Below are 16,701 nucleotides of genomic sequence, written 5' to 3'. Positions count from 1 at the left end.
TTGAAACAGCTCAACTGGAATTTCAACACTTCCACAAGTTTTATTCATATTGATGCTTCCTAAGGCTCACTTGACTTCACATTCCAGGATGTCTGGCTCTAAGTAAGTGTGAGTGTTCATACCATCATGATTATCTTGGTTGTGAAGATCTTTTTTGTATAGTTCTTTTTTTGTATTCTTGATTAAGGAAATTAAAACAATTTATGCTTCATATAAATTCAACATAAATTTCTGTTTACTTATTGACAATGATTCTAAAGTTCACTTTGGAAGAATAAAGATTTTAATAGTTAAAAATGCTTTTAAAATATCAATAAAAGATACTAAGATGTATCACCAAGTTATAATATTTATTAGTATGGTAAGGTTGTAAGAATGAAAGGGTGAATAAAATGGAAAAGAGAGCTTTGAAAAAGTATCATGCTTATGATTATAAAAGCCATGAACAATGGGATAAAGAATAATTCAATAAATAGTTCTTTGAAAATTAGCCATTTGAGAGGTGAAGGAGTTTACCATAAAACCTCAGACTAGAGCCCCACTTCACATTAGATGCCTAAATAACTTTTTGAAACATTTGAGTTAAATGTTGTAAAAGTTTAAAACTGCAAACAAATAGAGTTGGCTATTTAATTTTATGATGAAGAGCAATCCCAGAAGAAGGGCTTTGGGTTTAAATCTATAAGAAACAATATTTGTTCATAAAAAATACAATTAACAACATGAAAAGCCAACTCATAAACATGCAAAATAAGTGCAATGCATATGACACAGGTCTAATATGTATAATAGATAAATATCTCTTATAAGTCTTAATAAAAAAGTGAATACTCCTATAGGAAAAAGGCAAAGATCTGAGCAGGAAATGCAAAGAAATGCACATTGACAACAAACATGTGGAAAATACAAATTAAAAGCAGATTTTTTTGCCAATAATATTCACAATGATTAGTTCTTATGAAGTTCTGAAGACAGGCAATCTCCTGTGCTTATAGAAGAGAGTAAATGTAATTTTTCTGGAAAGCAAATGGCAATATGTAAAAAAATAATAAAGAACTCAATTTCTGCTCCAAGTAGGTATATCAAAAGGTTGGCCATTCACTTGCCTAAAACTCTGTTTTCCTTATTGCTGGGTCGCCCCTCTTTCTAGTTGTTCACCCATATTTCAAATTTGTCCTCTACTGTCTTTCTAGTTTGAGTGGGGAGATACCATGCTGGTCCCTCAAACAACCCGCAGTTGTTGCAAATGACTCAGCTTTGGGTTAAGACACTTAATCTAGCATGAAACAGAATGATGAGTGTAGGATTGGGGGTCAGGCATACCCTAGCTTTGCTACCAGGTAGGTAGTGACTTTAGGCAAATGGCCTAACCTCTCTGAACTTTAGTTTGTTATGGATAAAAGATAAAATATGTATGAAACAGTTCATTGCCTGGAATATAGCAGGCAATTAAAATGGTCACTATTGTTACTACTATTGTGTATCAGGGACTGCAGGAAACCAATGAATTTCTAAAGAAATTATTGAAGTTTTTAGGAAAAGGTACTTTATTGTTATTATTAATATCTAGTGCTACCAGAAGGACAGAATATGAACTGAGCTGCCAGTCTAAGTACTTAAGATATAAAGGAAAGAAGTAGCTCTCAGGAAATGTTCTAAGCAAGTGACTCTTAGAGACTTCATCCATTTCTTCCATTTCTCTATTCCCAGCACCAAACACAGATCCAGAATCGAGAATCTAGGCTAACAGAGCAAAAGGACATGGCCTGAGTGGCCTATTTTCTGAACTTTAAATTGGGATACATGGTCTGACCAAAGATTTTTTTTAATACATGAATGTATTCGTGGTGACAATCTAAAGAGATACATACGTCATATGTCCTTTAATAAATTACCATTATTGGAAATAATAAAATTCTCTCAAATCATAGCTGTCCTAAAAACTTGGAAGCATATGGTTGCCATGGTTTTGGGAATCTTTTAAAATATGAGAATTCTGAAGGACTTTCAAAAGATTCGGTATTCTCACAGATTATGCATGCGTGCGCACACACACACACAGACATTTATTTGTTGTAGGAAGTCCTATCAGGGTTTCAGACTGGTAAATTTTTCCAGAGTCATGACCCAGGTAAAAAAAGCCCAGGCAGGACATGTTCAGCTTCAGAAGTGGCAGAGGGGAGTCAGGGCCAACAGATGTAATGTTAAGCAGACTTGATTGATGAGGGTAACAGAATCTAGACAACAGGAATTCAGGAATAAAAAATGGGACTAGAAGGGAGGGTTAAGCATTTATTGGGATTGGAGCATGATAATTATGTACACTTTGTCAATAAACCAAGAAGTAGATACATTTGTTCAATGAGAAAGTTAATCTTTGCGGGAAGACCACAAGAGATGTCAGGCTTTATGAAAGATGAAAAGGGGCACCTACTCATTTGGCTCGAAAAGAGAATACTAGGATGAAAAGTGAAAGTGTTAGTCACTCAGTTGTGTCTGACTCTGTGACCCCATGGAATGTAGCCCGCCAGGCTCCTCAGTCCATGAGATTTTCCAGGCAAGACTACTGGAGTGAGTTGCCATGCCCTTCTCCAGGGTATCTTCCTGACCCAGGGATTGAACCTGGGTCTCCCATATTACAGGCAGACTTTACCAACTGAGCCACCAGGGAAGACCTACTAGGATGAGGAAGGTGTTAAAGACAAAGGTGATGTCTACCAGTCTTCATTCAGTTAGTGAATATTCTTGGTGTGCCTTCCATGTGCCAGAGAGTGTTCTAGGCACCAGGGATTCTGTGCAATAATAAAGAAGATCTTCCAAGTTCCTGCTTTCTTGGAACTTGTATTCTAATGGGAAGACAAACAGTAAATGAATAAGCACATGTAGGCATAATGTGTTAGGTATAAATGTTATAAAGAAAAGAACCCAAGACAAAGGGATAAAGAATGGTATAATGCATTAGGAATAGGTTTTGGCTATGATCGTCATCAGGGTCATCCTTATTCTTGAGGAGGTGACACTTGAACAGAAGCATGAATGAGGTACAGTCAGTAACCATAAAAAACCTAGGGAGAAGAGACTGGCATTGCAAATGAATTGATTAAGTCAGTATGCCCTGAGGTGGGGTTAAGCTTGGAGTATTAGAAGAACCGAAAGCAAGCCAGTGAGGTTGGAGCTGAGTGATTTTGAGGGAGGCAGGAACAGGTTGTGTGGGACCCTGTAGGCCATGGTGGTGAATTCACTTTATGTTTGCCAGAAAGCCATTGAAGACCTTTGAGCAGAGGAGTTATAAGATCTGATTTATGTTTTAAAAGATTACCCTGATTGCTGGCTAGAAAGAGACTTGAGGAAGGCAAGAATTGAAACAGTGAGGCCAGTGTAAAAGGTTATTGCCAGCTTTTTAGGCTCACTAGCAATACAGTGTGGAGATTCCTTAAAAAATTGCAAATAGAACTGCCTTATGACCCAGCAATCCCACTTCTGGGCATACACACCGAGGAAACCAAAATTGAAAGAGACACATGTACCCCAATGTTCATCGCAGCACTGTTTATAGTAGCCAGGACATGGAAACAACCTAGATGTCCATCAGCAGATGAATGGATAAGAAAGCTGTGGTACATATACACAATGGAGTGTTACTCAGCCATTAAAAAGAATACATTTGAATCAGTTCTGATGAGATGGATGAAACTGGAGCCGATTATACAGAGTGAAGTAAGCCAGAAAGAAAAACACCAATACAGTATACTAACACATATACATGGAATTTAGAAAGATGGCAATGATGACCCTGTATGCAAGACAGCAAAAAAGACACAGATGTGCATAGCGGACTTTTGGACTCAGAGGGAGAGGGAGAGGGTGGGATGATTTGGGAGAATGGCATTGAAACTTGTATACTATCATGTAAGAATCAAATCGCCAGTCTATGTCTGATGCAGGATACAGCATGCTTGGGGCTGGTGCACGGGGATGACCCAGAGGGATGTTATGGGGAGGGAGGTGGGAGGGGGGGTTCATGTTTGGGAACGCATGTACACCCGTGGTGGATTCATGTCAAAGTATGGCAAAACCAATACAGTATTGTAAATTAAAATAAAGTAAAAATAAAAATTTTTAAAAAAAGAAATAAATTTTCAAAGGCACAAGAAAAAAAAAAAAAAAGGTTATTGCCATAGCCTAGGTGTAGGCCGATAGTGGTGTGGATAAGAGAGTGGTGAGGACTGGTTAGATTCAGAAGATGTTTTGATTACAATTTGCTGATCGCTTGGCTATGGGATAGAAGGAAAAGAGGAACCAGGCAGGGCACGAGGTTTTTAGTCTGAGTAACTGGGTAAGTAGTGGTGCTATTTACAGAGGTGGGGTTATAAAGGTGGAGAATCAAGGGACAGATTTTGAACAACTTGAGATCTCTCTTACTTAGTGGCTGATAGGAGTAAGCAGTTGCATACATGAGTGTGAAGTTCAAGGTGTGGTCAAGATTGAAGTTACAATTTGAGGGGTAGATACATAGTATTTAGCTGTGGGACTCAACAAGATAATCTAGGGGATGGGTACAGATAGAGAAGAGCTCCCACAGATATGCATTCCATGGAAACTGCTGTCACTGAGATTTATTTGTTCAGTGAACACATGTTTTTGAGTGCTTATTTTATGTTAGACACTGCTAAACTCTGGAAATATAGTGGAGAACCAAATACAGCTTCTGTCTTTACAGACCTTCGAATAAAAAGCTCCATGGCTGATAAAAGGATCAGGACAAAAATGTCACCCAGAAAGACAGACTAAAACATTGAGCTTTACAAAGAATAAAACAAACATAACAATTGCTAAGTCAATATGCTCCAGTTAAACCAGAAGACAGAGAAAATGAGTATTCAGGATATGTGTGGGAGTGGGAGATGGGGAAGCAGATCAGAGTCAGGCACACTTCCAGGAGTGAGGCTAAATATCTCTGGAGAACATATAGGCAAAGAAGCTTTGGATAGAAAATTTTGAACCTATGGGAAAATATCTTTCTCACTCGGTGAAGGTATGGAATAGTAGTGCATTCACATTGTGCCAGAAAAGATATCCTAGAGTCACATTAGAGAAAAGATCAGAAAGGAAGTAAGTGGTTATGAGCTTAGGTTCCAAAGTCATGTGTGGATTAAAGTGAAAAGTGTGGAAAAGTATCCAGGAAGTTGCATGGCATATAGTACACAGCGAATAAATGTTATATAATAATACTTAATCTGATGATAATAAATTTGAGAATCTTCTACAGCTGAGCTAGTATTGCTCTTCGTTAGTGTGATATTTCCTCCCAACAAACTGAGGGAAGAAACTGAGTTAATTGAGGCTCATAGGTAAGCAGGTCAATGCTTGGTAAATATATCTGGGTTTGTACTTTAATTTTTTTTTCTTAAGTTGATCCTTTCATTTTTCATTGTTTGCTGGTCAGGATCTTTTCATATGTCCCCTCTCAGTTACCTCAGAGAAATAGAAAATATTTTCTTTAACTGGGCATCTTACCATCTCTAGAGCAGTGCTTCTCAGACTTGAAGGTGCTCAGGAATCACCATGGGATTTTGTTAAAATGCAGATCTCCATTCAGTAGGTCTGGGGTGGGGCTTGAGATTCTGTAGTTCTAACAAGCTTCCAGGTGATGCTAATATTGGTGCTGCTTTCCATGAGCCAAACTTTGAGTAGTGTTGAGCTAGGAAACCTACCTGGAAAACACTAGAAAACACAGGGCTGGGGCAATCAGTGATCTGAGTCTCAAATAAGTGAAGCATGCTTCACATGATTATCCCTGCTTCTCATCTCAGCCTCAGGTGGTTCTTTTACATTACAACAGTGTAAGGAGAGCATTTCATGGTGGGAAACTAGGGTTGCCAAAACAGAAAGCCTGCATGTGATCCCTTACTGCCTCCATGTTGTCCTGAAACAGATGTAAATGCACAGCTGTCAGCTACAGAGAAAGCTCCTGAGGAAAGTCTCCACTGAGCAATAAATCTTCCTTTTATCAGTTTCCTCTTCATGATGTTTTCTTTTCCCAATCCCATGAAAAATCACATAATAGGGTTTTTATTGTAACCTGTTTGAATGGATAGGACAATGGAGAAATATTGCAGCCAAGAAAGTGTTCTCACAACTAAAAGAAGTTTATCTGAGAAATGTTTGTGGCAGAACATAAGCCACTATTAGAAATAAAATTTGGGCAAGATGAAAAATCATTCAAAATAAATTGCATATTGTTTATCAGAAATACTTGCAGTATACAGAAAGATTTTCATTATGATTATTGAGATAAAAATTGTGGCTTTCAAATATATTGTTCCAATATGACCAGCATATTTTATTGCAAAAATAGTCCTTCCTCAAGAAAGGCCTCTGATAAATGGAGATTGAAATAGTATACTCTGACGCCACTGATTATCATTAGATATCTTGGCCTTTTCTTTTTTTATTTTTTTATTATGAATTTATTTATTTTAATTGGAGGTTAATTACTTTACAATATTGTACTGGTTTTGCCATACATCAACATGAATCTGCCACAGGTATACACGTGTTCCCCATCCTGAACCCCCCTCCCTCCTCCCTCCCCTTACCATCCCTCTGGGTCGTCTCAGTGCACCATCCCCAAGCATCCAGTATCATGCATCAGATATCTTGGCCTTTTCAACATGACCCACCCTTTTAATGAATGAAACATGGAATTTTATTCCATTACTTTAGAGGCATTTATTATCTTTATATATTGTCCAGTCTTTGTTGTTTGAAATCATTTAGTTTTCCATCCACAGCCCTTTAGGAATTTTTTCTGTACGTGATTGATAGATATGAGAGCAGTATAGTGAAGTGTTTCAGCTCATGGCCTTTAGAGATCGATTTGAATCCTCCTGTTGGCACTTATTTCCTGTGTGACATTGGAGAACCAATTTAAGGTTCTGGTGTCGGTTTCTTCATCTGTGAAATGGGAATAATAATAGTCCTTAATTTATAGAGCTGTAAGAAATAGTTAATACTTTAAACCAGCCTAAACTATGGCCAGTGTGCTTGTGAACATTTTCTAAGCTTTTAAAATATTTTGGATAATCTTATTAATGATGTTAGATGGTAAACCATTTCATATCAGTGCTTATGTTGTATCTCCCCAGCTAGACTACAAATACATTTTAATTATGGGAGCAATATCTTTATGTTCTGTTCATTACCTTCAGTGCATTGCTATTTCTGTATGTTTGCCATCGTCACAATGGATTTGGTTTGCAGATACCATGAAGTAAATTATAAAAAAAAAATAGAGACTGCAATTAGGAAACATTGCCATCAATAAGCAAGTAATGAGGTGGGGTAAATGGAAAACATATTTTCTCACTAATAATTAATACTAATTATAATAATCCTATTTATCAAGTACCTACTTTACTATGTTAGACACTGTCTTTTATTGTTCATATTAATTATATGAATTAAAAAACTGAAACTCATAGAAATTTAGTAACAAGTTTCAGGCCACTGAAATAGGAGTCACACCTATTACTCACTAATTACATATATTCCTTTGGTTTATTCCTTTAAAAAAAATCTGAGATATGATTCTTGGTTAAAACAGGTGAATTGAGTTCACATAATAATTCTGCTTCTCACTAAACATGTGACAAGTTTGAATTCAGAACCCACGTTTGTACAGAAAGACTCTCTCTCTAAATGTAAATCTGAAGCTTCTTTGTAAAAGACTTCATCCTCTGTCATTTCCTGGGAGCTCTTGCCTCCAGAACTACATAAGTTGATCATTTCCTACAAATCTTTAGTTACTGCCAACCCAAGATGACGCGTCCTCTGTTATCATGCCCTAAGATTTGTCCTCTTTTTCCTCATAGGTATAAGTTATGATAATACATTTCTGATTTTCCACTCAATGAGAATAATCCAGGTGTAAAAACATTGTATTTCTCCATCTGTTTCAACACTTGGGCTAGTGATCACATTTTAATTAGTAAAGCAGTGGTCCTGAATAGAAAGAGAATGATCAATACTGTTGGTTTAAACCCAGTTGTACTATAATGAACATCTTGGCTATAAACTGGATTCTTTTGGTTGACTTATAGTCTTGCCATTGGCAGATTATTAAACCAGTAAAAATCTCCTAGTTCTACTTTACCTGGGGACAATAATTTCAAGAGTGTTTCCTTTCTCTCCTGATCACTTCAATTACTATTCTTATGAAGTGTGTGTTGAGTGGAGGCCTTGGTCAAAGTAGACGTAGAGATGGTGATAGATCAGAAAGTAGGAAAATCTGGATTGTACTTTATTCCCAAGTATCTTTAGTATAGGAATATATTTTGCCTTATGTTGATTCAGTCACCTGAATAATATGCATCTTTAAGGTTTCGATTACGGTTCCTTCATCATTTGCTTTTCTTCCAATTTGAGTATCATTTGCAAACTAAGAAATGTTTTCAATATCCTCATCCAAATAATTACATTCATATAAAAAATCTGTTAATGAAACATTAGAGCTAAGGGCTTAATTGCTGAAAAATCAACTCTCAGAGCTAGAAAATTCGTTTAAGGTTCCATGGCAACAAGATCTATTATTAACTGTATAAATGTTATCTAATAACATTTTGAAATTAATGTGCTAGTTTAGGTACTTTCAAGACTATATATAAAGGTAAGATGCTGTTTAAAAATAACATAGTCTGTTTAAATGGTTTCTCTGGATGAAAATTTTGGAAAACTTCCAGTTTCTTCCAATTATTTTAATCCTTATCAAATTTTATGCTCATTTTTCTAACAGTTAATGAGAAAATGCTCCATTTCTTTTGAAATACAGCAGCATTTGATATCCAAGTCTTATTTCTGTCTCAGTTTTTTCTAAAGAAAAAAAACTAGCAGAAAAGAAAAATGCAAATACAAATGTAATGAAGTAGGAGAGTTGCTATAGGATGTGTCTAAGAAGGGAATCCAGGAAAGCAGGTCATCCTTTGAAGGAAAAAACTTTAGACATGAGAAAATATTTTTGCAGTTTTAAAGTATGGTAAGTATACCAAAGTATCTGAAGTTGAATGAAAGATATTACATGCTTGTTTGCCACAAAGAAGTGAAAACTGGCCCAGGTTAATAAAAATGAATGTAGAAAAGTAGTAAGAGTTTTTAGTAAGCACTTTATTCATATCAAAGCAAAAATGATTGAATACTGAAACTATTGAATGTATGACTGAGAACTTCTAGTAAGCACATTGAACAGATGGTTCAGAAGTGGGAAACACCACTGAGATTTTTCTCATTCCAAACAATGCCCATACTACAGATGGCAAAACAAAGGCCCAGGGCTGGGCAGTAATTTTTCCGAAGGCACACAGTAATTATAGCGGCGTAAGCATGTGGAAGAATGCCAGGTTCCATTCTTCCAGCGCAGGGAATATATCAACATGAGAGATGATGATAGTATTCACACACTGGAAGAAGCAGTCATTGGAAATATGTTGTTTATTCATCACTATGCTGGTTCTCAGAGGGGATCGCAAACAACAAGACATAGTATTTGTCCATGACAAGCTTCTTATCAAACTGGGAAGACAAGGGTCTAACACATTTACAGCAGCATCTTCAGGACAAGCCCACACTCAGGTAAAACATGAAGATCTAAACGACTGCACAGGGCAGACGTTGCTGGAGCAGTTCTTCGTGAGGGTAGTTATGGGGTCAAGTGACTAAAACATGGGGCTTCAGCCGCTGGTGCTAGATTGACACTAATGGAAAAGACAGGAAATTGGCTTTAATATGAGTACAAATTGAGGTTAATATTAAAGAATAACTTTCACTGAGTACTTCTTGGGACTGAGGAGAAGGCAAAGGAAGTATAGTAAGTTGTTCCACCTTACCTATCGTTTCAGTTACCTGCAGGCAATTGTGGTCTGAAAATAATATGCAGAAAATTCCAGAAATAAACAATTCATGATTTAAATTGCATGCTGTTCTGAGTAGCATTATGAAATCTCATATTGTCGACTCCATCCAGCCTGGAGGTGAGTCATGAGTTTGTCCAGAGCACTGGGCAGCCTTTTAGTAGCCACCTTGGATATTGATTGAGAGGTAACCCTTATTTTACTTAATAATGGCCTCAAAGCACAAGAGGAGTGATGCTGGCAATTGTGTTATGCCAAAGAGAATACTTAAAGTGCTTCCTTTAAGTGAAAAGGCGAAAGTTCTTGACTTCGTAAGGAAGGAAAAAAGAATCACTTACTGAGATTGCTAAGATCTGTTGTAAGAACAAACCTCTTTAGGAAGCTGAAGAAGGGGAAAGAAATTAGTGCTAGTTTTGCTGTTGCACCTCAGACTGCTGATGTTATGGCCACAGTGCATGTTGAGTGCTTAGTTGAGATGAAAAAGACATTAAATTGTACAGTAACCTATTTTGAGATATCACATTACCATAAATTTTATTAAAGTATGTTGTTATAATTTTTGTATTTGATTATTAATTATTGTTTTAATCACTTACTGTACTAATTTATAATTTAAACTTTATCATATGTATGTATGTATAGGAAAAAAGTATTAAATATATATATGTATAGGGTAAAAGTATTGAATATATATGTAATCAATATATATTCAGTACTATCTAACTATCTGTCTATATATAGGGCTTGGTATTATTTGAGATTTCAGGCATCCACTTGGGCTTTTGGAACATATCTCTCCCTCAACCCCAAGGATGGTTGGGGGCTACTGTATGTGCTTCTTGCTCTTCATAAACTTAAGGTTTGATTGTAGGTACTAGGCATTATTTTTGAAGTGTAAGACATAGATAAGGAAGTTGATAATTAATTACTAAATGAGAGACATAAACAGGAAATCAAATTAATATCCTAGAGTGATCTCAAAGAAGAGGATTAGTGACTATATGGTAATGTGGAAATATTGTGAGCTATTGAGTCATACAGATTGAATTCTCATGCAGGCTGTGGCTTTGCTGATCTTCTGTTTCTTTATCTGTAAAACTAGGGGTGTAATATCAATACTTGGGGCTTCCCTGGTGGCTCAGATGGTAAAGAATTTGCCTGCAATACAGGAGACCCAGGTCCAATCCCTGGGTTGGGAAGATCCCCTGAAGAAGGGCATGGCAACCCATTCCAGTATTCTTGCCTGGAGAATTCCATGGACAGAGGAGCCTGGCGGGCTACAGTCCATGGGGTCACAAAGAGTTGGACACGACTATTTCTCACCACATGTCACTACTCACCCTACTCCCTCATCCTTCCTTCTTCCCTTCCCCATTATCTAGCCAAAGCCTATCTATCACCCACCATCCAATGTCCCTTTCTTCAGAAGGCCTTCCCTGATCGCTTCAACAATGATAAAAGCTATTATATTATGTTTAGCATATATTACTTGACACTTTGAATCTGTTAGTTTAATTGAGGTGTAATTTACATACTATAGAATGCACCCATTTAAAATGTACAATTTAATGATTTTTAGTTAACTTACTGAATTGTGCAACCATCACCACACACCAATTCTACAATGCTTACATTATGCCCCAAATATCCATTAGCAGTCACTCTCAGTTCTCACCCCCAGTCCCTGACAACAGCTAGTCTATTATTTATCTCTAAAGATTTGCCTTTTCAGAATATTACTTATGAATGGAAACATATGATATGTGGTCCTTTGCATCTGGCTTCTTTCACTTACCATAACATTTTTGAGATTTATCCATGTTATAGCATGTATCAGAATTTCATTCTGTTTTATGGCTGAATAAGATTCTATTGTATGGGTATTTTACATTTTACTTATCCATTCATCAGTTAGATATTTGGGTTGTGCCTGCTTTGGGGCTATTAGTAATAACACTGTTACAAACATTCAGGTGTGTTTTGTGGGCATATGTTTTTTTTATTCTTATGTCTATACCTAGGAGTAGGTCACATGGTAAATTTCTCCAATTTGGTAAATTTATGTTTAATTTTTTTTAGATAACACCTTATAATCTGCCCATTTGAAGTATTATACAAGTCAATGCATTTTAATATATTCACAGAGTTGTGCAGCCATCACCACAATCAACTTGGATGTTGCTCATGAGAGTAGGGAGTCTGTTGTTGTTTAATCACTAAGTTGTGTCTGACTCTTTGTGACCCCATGCACTGTAGCCCACCAGGACCCTCTGTCCATGGGATTCTCCAGGCAAGAAAACTGGAGTGGGTTTCCATGCCTTCCTCCAGGGGATCTTCCTAACCCAGGGATCAAACCCACATCTGCATTGCAGGCAGATTCTTTATCACTGAGCCAGCAGGGAAGCCCCTTATAGTGTCTGTACTAGGAGCTGTTGTCAGATAAGAAACTGCTACAATCAGACGGAAGACTGGTTGTGCATGGCTGACACATGCTGGTGATGAGTAGTTAAGAATGAAGATTTGAGTGATAGAGTCCCCGGGTGATAGAGACAGTTTGTTGGCTGGCTGGTACTGATCCAAACCATTTAGAGACTGAGTTTGGAAGAGCTTTGGTGATAGGATGACACAGGTGGGTTGGGGTGTGATGTGATGTGACAGCTGTCTAAGCAGTAACTTACATAGTAAGATCAGTCTTCTGTCTGAGCAAGTAGGCTAGAAGAGCCAGCCTTGAGGAGTCAGGCCCAGAGTGACTAGCTTCAGAACAGGTAAAGTAAAGATAGAGTTGTGAAGATGTGCTGGTGGAAAAAAAAAATGGTGATCCAACTGGCTGTCTTTTCTCTGGCTGCTCTGGAATCATGGAAGAAGCACTGACTATACTACCTTCCAGTCTTATGAGTTAATTACATAAGCAGCCCTGTCAACATTATGGCTTTCCAACAAATTCACTGAGGTTGCTGAGGGAGAAATGTCCACATGTCTTCTGGAAGTTGTCTAGAATTTTGAAGATTTCCTACTCAACCTGAAGCAAATCCTTACAGTGCTTAATCTAAGCAATGTGATAAGATCATGACCTTTTCAGAAATGCCTTTGATGTCAATCCTAATTCAGCTAAATTTTACCTGACAGAGTAAGAATGAAACATTATAAGCTAGTTTGTCAAGCATCTCAGTAATCTCTTGTGGCAATAATCTGCTATAACTCAGCTCTGCAATGACGGGGACTGGTGAGTGATGTTCTTTGACTTGGAAGGAACTTATTAAGTATTTGACCATTGATTAATGAAGTAAAAATGCACTAAGTAGACCTTGAAGTGAAGTAGACTGAATAGAAACCTTGCAGGCATTAGTCCCTCCTGCCCACTGTCCATACTGTGATTTATTTTGAAAATGATGATTGTTTATAGCTACAATGACTCAGAGAAACCAGTGTTGAAAATCAGCAGATCCAGAGATGAAAAACATTGTGGGTAACTCCTATCTTGAATTTTAATCACCATTATAAAAGTGAAAAAAAAGGGGGCCTATAAAAGATTAGAGTTGTGAAAGCCCATTTTTCCTCAAATGACCATTCTGATGTATAAATTTAAAAGCTATGCTATTATTTTTAATAATATAAACGTAAAAAATCAAGGAAATTAAAATTGCATTTTTATTTTTTCAGGTACACTTTATGATTGGTCGTAACAGCAAAGTAAGTATATGATATTTTTGAGTTGATCATCCATTAAGTTTTAGAATGCTTTTAATCTCTTCTTCATCACTGTGTTCCATTTTCACAAAGACAATAGATACTACAGTTCAGAAACTGAAGAAATGGGTTTATTTTGGTCATTATTACTTTTCTTAATATTTTCTTCATTAGTTATCAGGTTTCTTTCTGTTAAAATTTCCCTCTGTATACACAAAGATTATTGAGTGTTTAGAGGATTGACAGCATACAGCATACTGGTTTTTCTGCCTTCTGTTTTGTGCCTCAAAGTGATACACAGGGTACAATCTGAAATATTTCATACTCTTGTAGACTATCATCTCATGAATTCTTATTGAGGCTTGTTTGCCATGAGAAACTCCTTTTTTTATTGTCCAGGTTAGATTTTAGCATGCCATTCCAGACTATATATAGTTTTTGAAGCTTCTTTCTAGAGCTAATCTCTCAATGTGATCATAAGGCAAATGACCAAAAACCTCCCTTTATCATAAAAAGGCTTTACCTAACATTATGAACATAATGTAACATTCATAATTGTCAGTACCAAATGAGATTAAAAATCAAGGTGGCATGGAAGCTTCAGCTAGAGATGGAGTGCTTGCCGTGTGGCCTTGCAGTTTCTTCCCTAGACTTTGAACATATTTTGTTCATTACAGCCCCTTGGACTTTGAATACTGCAGCCCCAAACCTTGCTTCATGACAGTCCCTGTGTGGGCAACTAATTTACCAAGAATTACAATTTCTTTAAAAAGAAAGTGAGAAGATACTAGTGTGATAACACAAAACAACTCTTCATGTCTTGGTGCCCAACAGGTACTCTTATAAATTACTGCCATATAATAGGAGATGGCAATTCCTGCATTACTGCCACTGAAAGATAAATCTATGATGCATTATTCTGGCTTTTATTGTCTCTTAAAACATCATCAGATTGAATTTAGAGTAGCAAGGATACAAAATAAATACACAGGACAGCCTTCTCATAAAGTAGAGAAAAGCCAGCCTTCTTTGTGCCCGAGTGCTCTAGTGTCAAAATGGAATGACAAGTCTGAGCAACTTCTTGTTTCAGCACACAAAAAATGTAGACCTGTTTCATCCTTTACTTTAAAGAATGCAGGGCCAATTTGTAATAGGGAAAGAAAGGCCAATGTTTCAGTCCTACTGCTATCACTAACAAGCTGTATGACCTTTAACAAGTCACTTATGTTCTCTGAACCATAGTTTCCACCTCTGTAAAGTTTTATGGTTAAATTAGGTGACCTTCAGGTTCCCTTTTGGTTTTAATATCTTATAGCCTAATATGATTAATGCACATAATACCATATGTACCTTATTTATAATTGTATGTACCTTACTTGTATGACATGACAGCAATATATGACTATAGAGCTAGCAATTTTTTGAAGATGAAAAAGACAATATGGCTGCTGAGGCAGGCTAATAATAGTAGTAGTAGCAGTACTTGTATATTATTAATTCATTTAAGAAATATTTATTGAGCACCTGGGTGTCACATCAGTAGTAGGTGTAGAAGTGAAAATGAAATATTCCCTTTCCCTTCACATGTGATAGTGAAGGATATGGTTCTATAATATAGAAAAGTCCTGATTAACTAGATACTTAGAGAAAGGGATGTTAATTGAGGCTTTTAAAAAATTAAGTAGTATAGCTATCTTTTATTTCAGTCTTTGTGGTTAAACCATTTAATAAGACTGTAATCCATTTTGCTACCTTAGTGAACATAATTGAGTTTTACTTTAATATTTGGAGTATTTTTTCAGGGTCTCAAGTTCATAATTATGAAATCAGTCTTTATTGTACAGAAAAAGTAAGAGCTTGTGATGAATAGGACCAGACCATTTCTTAGGAGATTAGTTTGTTTTTCTTTAAGTATTCATACATTCAAGATGCCCACTCACTTAATCACCACCTTCCTTTTTCTCATAAAAGTTAAGTATAGAACATGAAATAAAATGTTTCATTAGTTTGGCTTCAGTTAATTAAGGTTTTACTGTACATAAAATCCTGACTAGTAACATGGGAATCTGGTTGGTTCTGGGGGGAATTAGTACACTCAGCTTTCAGTGCCAGATTTGGTTAGGAACATGGGCTAACTATGTGATGTCATCTGGAAGAGATCAATCACAAAGGTAAAGGTGGAGTTGCTGTTTTTTTAACCCAGCTTTATTGAGATTATATATTTATATAAGATTGTAGTTTAAGACATATTCTGCAAAATGGATAAAGGGATTTAAAATATTGAGGTTGAGGGAATTCTCTCCTGGTCCAGTGGTTAGGACTTACTGCTGTCACAGCTATGGCCTGGATTCAATCCCTAGGTTGGGGAAATAAGATCCCACAAACTGTGCAGGAGCTAGATCTATCTTCCATCTATTTGAAGAGCTCTCTTGTGGAAAGGTGAGTAGAATCCCACTTGGAAGGGATCTGAAAAGTTATCTATTCCAATACCTCCCCTTCTATATATCCATAATATATATGTATATGTATGTGTATATGTATATATGCACACACACACATATACATATACATATATATATATATATACATATACATATATATATATATAATCAGTCAGTCAGTTCAGTCACTCAGTCATTTCCGACTCTTTGTGACCCCATGGACTGCAGCATGCCAGGCTTCCCTGTCCATTACCAACTCCCGGAGCTTGCTCAAACTCATGTCCATCGAGGTGGTGATACCATCCAACCATCTCATCCTCTGTCTTCCCCTTCTCCTCCTGCCTTCAGTCTTTCTCAGCATCAGGGTCTTTTCCAGTGAGTCAGTTCTTTGCATCAGGTGGCCAAAGTATTGGAGTTTCAGCTTCAGCATCAGTCCTGCCAATGGATATTCAGGACTGAGGATATATATAATATCCTCATATATATTCTATGCTATCCCCGTATATATGTATCCATATAATACCCCCATATATGTATCCATATAATATTTGAATCCCTTCTACAGCATTCCACTAAATGAGATCATCTGGAGAACTTCTGACGCAGCCCATTCCACCCTTGTTAGCGCTTTCTCTAGTTGGGGCAAGTGAGGGCTACTCTTCATTGTG

At 36.8% G+C, this 16,701-nt stretch overlaps 1 protein-coding gene across 1 annotated transcript in view; it reads left to right on the top strand.

Annotated features, from left to right (window-relative positions):
• TENM1 (teneurin transmembrane protein 1) overlaps positions 1 to 16,701 on the top strand; it is a 986,510-nt gene that overhangs the window by 139,871 nt on the left and 829,938 nt on the right. Inside the window, exon 3 of the mRNA XM_018044162.1 lies at positions 13,566 to 13,595. The gene's annotated coding sequence lies outside the window, so the exon portion shown is untranslated. The remainder of the gene's footprint in view (positions 1 to 13,565; positions 13,596 to 16,701) is intronic.

The sequence above is a fragment of the Capra hircus genome (assembly GCF_001704415.2).
Source record: "Capra hircus breed San Clemente chromosome X unlocalized genomic scaffold, ASM170441v1, whole genome shotgun sequence".
In the NCBI taxonomy this organism is placed as follows: Eukaryota; Metazoa; Chordata; class Mammalia; order Artiodactyla; family Bovidae; genus Capra; species Capra hircus.
The sequence above is the reverse complement of the archived record's forward strand: the minus strand, read 5'-3'. Positions and strand labels throughout refer to the sequence as shown.